Source organism: Carlito syrichta, unplaced genomic scaffold (assembly GCF_000164805.1).
Source record: "Carlito syrichta isolate Samal-C Ts95f unplaced genomic scaffold, Tarsius_syrichta-2.0.1 Scaffold309724, whole genome shotgun sequence".
Classification (NCBI taxonomy): Eukaryota; Metazoa; Chordata; class Mammalia; order Primates; family Tarsiidae; genus Carlito; species Carlito syrichta.
Window position 1 is genome coordinate 581,985 of NW_007253820.1, and position 5,647 is coordinate 587,631.

The window sequence follows — 5,647 nt, forward strand, 5'->3', positions numbered from 1 at the left end:
AAAAAAAAAAAAAATTGAAAGGTAGCTGGGCGTGGTAGCGCGTTCCTGTAGTTCCAGCTACTTGGAAGACTGAGCTGGAAGGCTGAGGCGGAAGGATCGCCGGAGTCCAGCAGGTCGAGGCTGTGGTGAACGGGAGCAGCCACTGCACTCCAGTCTGGGTGACAGAGTGAGACTCCAACTCAAAAAAAAAAAATTGGTTAGTGATACCTCTTATGAGCAGTTATCTAGTAGGTGGTTTACATGTATTTGTCAGATATATGCTATTCTTAGTGTAGTCCAGTCTCTTGTTTTCTGTTTGTTTTTAAAAAAAGATAAACTAGCAGACTAGAACTAGAACCAGAGTTTGCAACTCTTGGTCTGTTCTAGTATTCTCTGATTTACCAAGATGAATGTGTGCTACTAAAGACCTTCTGGCATTACACTAGAAAAAACTAGAGGAATTTCTAACCTGTGCCTCTAGACTGTTTAGGAAAGTGTCACATGGAGCTTTGGCCTGGAAATGAGTTTTGTTGTATTTATTCTGGCTTAAGAAATTTGTTAGGAAATAGGTACCTGTTTGTTTGTTTTTTCCCGCTCTCTGTTGCTTCTCTTAATTTTGGATTTTGGCTTCCTTTTTTTTTAAAAGAAAGCAGGATTTATTGAAAGAACAGAAAAGCTCCCACAGTGGAAATGAGCCCGAAGGAGTTGCCCTGGTTTCCTTTATTTAAATTAAAACAGAAGTATATAAGTTTTCTTTCTGTGTTTATAGTACTTAGCCATATTCTGGGCTTATTTAATAAGCACCCAATAAAGTCATGCTGATTTTTGTGGTTATAAATGATCCTGACTTTGAGTCAATATAAAACAGTGAGAGGTTCACAGAACTGAATTGCAGCATTCTCTGGTTGGGTGGTCGGCCCTCAGCTAAAATGTTAGGGTGGAAACTATCATCACAACTAGAAGCAGTTAACCAGAAGCTGTTCCTGCCTCTCCTCCTCCAGTCTGGCCATGTGCTGTCCTTGGAAAGCTGCTGCTAGCTCTACTCTTTCACTTCTTTTCAGAATTGACTATATCTAGATCCTTGAAGAGCCTTTTCTTTTTCTGTCCCTAGAAGCCTCCAAGTTACAGGGACCATCCTCAGGGTGACCTTTACAGGCAGTGTGTTTGTTTTATGTGGTCATCCTCATTTGCCACATGGCCATCATACTCAACTTGATGTCTTCCCTTACTATTTATGAATCATTTTTATTTTCCCCAACTTACCCTCTTATCCTGTCTGCCCCACCAAAAATGATCTATCCCATGAATTTTTTTATTTTTTTTATTTTTTGAGTTGGAGTCTTACTCTGTCGCCCAGACTGGAGTGCAGTGGCTGCTCCCGGCCACCGCAGCCTTGACCTGCTGGGCTCCGGCGATCCTTCCGCCTCAGCCTTCTGAGTAGCTGGAACTACAGGCATGTGCTACCACGCCCGGCTGATTTTTTGATTTATTGTAGAGATGAGGTCTCGCTGCCCAGGCGGGTCTCGAACCCGCGGGCTCAGGCAATTCACTCACCTCAGCCTCCCAAAGGCGCGGGATTACAGGCTGAGCCACCGAGCCCGGCTATGAATTTTTTTTTAAAAGACTTTGTGCTGTCAGAGTTCCAAGTTCATCGCAAATCTGATTATATGTATGATTATAGGAATAACGTGTTAATGGACACTCCTTCCTTTCTCAGGTAACATGCATTTCACAGTGGCCTTCTGGAGACAACGCCTTAACCCAAATAAGTGACTCAAACTGTGAGAACTTCAGGTATGTTGATATTCTTGTGAGAGAGATTCCGGGGCAGAAGTGGTGCACAGGGCAAGTCGCGGTCATATAACTGTTGTGGGGAAGTGTGGGGAGGGAGCAGTGCTGTTACTGGCTACATCCGTTGGTTGAAGAAACAGTTTCCACATGAATCTGAAACCCAAAGCCCCGTCTGCATGTCTGTGAGCTAGCTACACTGTGTACTTCATTTGGGCCCTCTGACTTTTCTGTTTTTATAGTTCCCTTATACATACACATACTTTTTTCTACTTGAGCTGTTGTTTCTGTATACTTGTCTGGACATGTATATGGTCAAGAAGTGGGGGAATGAGAAGGCAACATTGTGCAGTAGAAAAAGTTAGAGAATTTGGAAAGAAGAGGTCTGGGTTTTGTTTTTTGTTTTTTTTAGATTGGAAAATATAGTTTATTTAGAAAGTAAATTAGCGAGAGAGAAGAGAGGAGTTTTACCTCCCCAAGTTTCAGGTCTGCTTGTTTTTTTTATTTTGAGTTGGAGTCTCACTCTGTCGCCTTGGCTGGAGTGTAGTGGCACACTCATGGCCACTGAAGCCTTGACCTGCTGGGCTTAGGCGATCCTTCCCCTCAGCCTTCCAAGTAGCTGGAACTGCAGGTGTGTGCCACTACACCCGGCTCATTTTTTTTTTTTACTGTAGACATGAGGTCTCACCAAGTTGCCCAGGCTGGTCTCGAACCCTGGGTTCAGGCAATCCTCTTGCTTTGGCCTCCCAAAGTGCTGGGATTACAGGCTTGAACACCACGCCTGGCCTTTTTTTTTTAGTTGGAATCTCTAACTAAATCACTGTACTCGGCCAGGCTGGAGTACAGTGGCACACTCACAGTCTCGACCTGCTGAGCTTGGGCGATCCTCTTTCCTCAGCCATCTAAGTAGCTGGAACTACAGGTGCACACCACCACATCCAACGAATTTTTTTATTTATTGTAGAGATGATGTCTCGCCAAGTTGTCTAGGCTGGTCTTGAACTGGTGGGCTCAGACACTCCTCTCATGTTGGCCTCCCAAAGTGCTGGGATTACAGGTGTGAGCTGCTGTGCCAGGCAAGCTTTCATTTCTTTAATGGTGATATAATACCTCACAAAAAGTTATGTACAGGGAAAGAATCTTTTCCATGCCACTTGTCTTTAAAATGTTCCTGAATGTATAGATTTTATCCTGAGCTTACAAAGCAGTTCTTTGTGAAAAGCTACTTGGCCAACATTAAGGAGATATGGGTTCTAGCCTTGGTATTGCTGGTAGCTTAAATTCTGTGATCTTGGGCAACACACTTAAATTTCTCTGGACCTTATTTCCTCACTTTTCTACTAAATATTTTAAATACGATCTCTGAGGTTCTCTAACTCACTCTGCGATTTTATATTTTGTGCTGTGTGTGCTGACTTGGTAATTGTCAGGGTTTTGTTGACATCACAATATAGGACTGATTTCAGAAATATCTTTTGCTAAACCTCATAATGTCTAGTGCTTTATAAGTGAGAAGACTTGTTATTTTAAGTTCTACTTTATTTAATTTTATTAAAAAAATTTTTTTTGAGTTGGAGTCTGACTCTGTCGCCCAGGCTAGAGTGCAGTGTCACTTTCACGGCCACCTCAGCCTTGACCTGCTGGGCTCAGGCAACCCTTCCGTCTCAGCCTTCCAAGTGGCTGGGATTACAGGTGTGTGCCACCACACCCAGCTAATTATTTGATTTACTGTAGACATGAGGTCTCACCTAGTTGCCCAGGTTGGTCTCGAACTTGTGGGCTCAGGCAGTCCTCTCACCTCAGCCTCCCAAAGTGCTGGGATTATAGGCGTGAGCCACTGTGCCTAGCTATTTATTTATTTATTTTTTGAGGCGGAGTTTCACTGTCATCCAGACTGGGGTGCAGTGGCACGCTCATGGCCACCTCTGTCTCACCCTACTGGGCTCAGACGATCCTTTTACTTCAGCCTTCCAAGTAGCTGGAACTACAGGTGCGTGCCACCATGCCCAGCTAATTTTTTTGTTTATTGTAGAGACAGGAGCTTGCCATGTTGCCCAGGCTGGTCTTGAGCCCCTGGGTTCAGGCAATCCTTTTGCCTTTGTTTCCCAAAGTGCTGGGATTGCAGGCGTGAGCCACCATGCCTAGACTTAAGTTCTACTTTAAACACTGGCACAAAGAGACCTGTGGGAAACCTAAACATGGAAGTGTTAAGTTTGTAATATTCAACAAGCATTTATTGAGCTGCTATTGTGTTGGGTTCCAAGGGGAACTCAAATATGAACAACTGCTTGAAGAATTTTGTGGGGTTTTTTTTTGTCAGGAAAACAAACTTGCTGACTGGCAATTACTGTAAAAAGTAAGATGATAAATGCTGTACACTAAGGGTTGTATCGTGTTGCAGTTTAAGAAATTAGCTTCAGATTTCTTGGTTTCTTTAACATAATTGAATATATTCTTTTTATTTTTTGAGTTGGAGTCTCTCTCCACTGCCCAGACTGGAGCGCAGTGGCATGCTCATGGCCACCCCACTGTCAACTGCTGGGCTCAGGCAATCCTTCTGCCTCAGCCTTCCAAGTAGCCAGAACTATAGCCGTGTGCTACCATGCCTGGCTAATTTTTTGATTTGTTGTAGAGATAAGGTCTCACCAAGTTGCCTAGGCTATTCTCAAACCCATAGGCTCAGGCAATCCCCTCACCTCGGCCTCCCAAAATGCTGGGATTACAGACTTGAGCCTCTGTGCCTGGCCGTAATTGAATATATTCTAAGTGCTGCTATGTGCTAGGCATTGCAGAGACTCATGATGAAAAAGTCTTTCTCCTCAGGAAACTTGCAGTTTATTTTTATGCCTGTAAACTGTTTATTCTAATACTATAGATATGTCCTTCTACCCCAGGAAAGAGAATATACTATATCATCAATTTATAGGTTAAGAATTCTTTTGCATATTAAGCTGAGCTCATTCCAGAAATGTCTAATAACATGCTTTCTTTCTGTGAAAATATATATTATTTTACTGGATTCCACAACTTTTGTCAGTTATAAGATAACTTTTTTTGTAAGGCAAGAAAAGCTCCAAAAATGCCTTCTACTTTGAGGTGAACTTTGATTTGCTTCTTAGTCATTCATGCAAGGGAAGAGTAGTTGCTACAACTTTGTCTTTGGAACAAAGAATCTATTCAGAGGAGAGGATTCTAGTCTAAAGGATTTTATTATAGGGATTAACGTTAACCAGAGTTAGGTTGATTTTGAATTTTGTCTCTACCATGTACTGGCAGTATGACCTTGCCCAAGTACTTAACTTCTTTGTGTTTTCTCAACTGTAAATTCGGAATTGTAATAGCATGTATCTATAGGGAGCGTATAGCCATAGGGATAGTGTGTTCTACTTGAACAAGATTTGGCTCACAGTAAGCATGAAGTGTTAACTGTTATTGTTGTTTTCATTATCATTATTATCACCAAGATTGTCTTTCTTAAAATTAGGATCATTAATTCATTCAGAACGGTCATCTAAGATGAGCTTTGTAAATTTAGATGCCTACAAGGACCAGATGAACATTTAGTCAGTAATGATAGATAGAATTGGGACTTAAGTGAAACAGGGAATTCATGTCTTTCCAAGGGAGCAGCTGTTAAAGCAGCTTTGGCTCACTGTTTTTTGTTTGTTTTTTGTTTTTTTGAGTTGGAATCTCACTGCCACCCAGACTGGAGTGCAGTGGCCGCTCCTGGCCACCGCAGCCTCGACCTGCTGGGCTCCGGCGATCCTTCCGCCTCAGCCTTCCGAGTAGCTGGAACTACAGGCGCGCACTACCATACCCTGCTAATTTTTTGATTTGTTGTAGAGATGAGGTCTTGCCAAGTTGCCCAGGTGGGTCTTGA

At 42.7% G+C, this 5,647-nt stretch overlaps 1 protein-coding gene across 3 annotated transcripts in view; it reads left to right on the forward strand.

Annotated features, from left to right (window-relative positions):
- The window catches only part of ITCH (itchy E3 ubiquitin protein ligase), a 148,752-nt gene that overhangs the window by 5,705 nt on the left and 137,400 nt on the right, over positions 1-5,647 (forward strand). For all 3 annotated transcript variants that reach the window (XM_008067625.2, XM_008067626.2, XM_021717385.1), the window contains exon 2: positions 1,697-1,773. The gene's annotated coding sequence lies outside the window, so the exon portion shown is untranslated. The remainder of the gene's footprint in view (positions 1-1,696; positions 1,774-5,647) is intronic.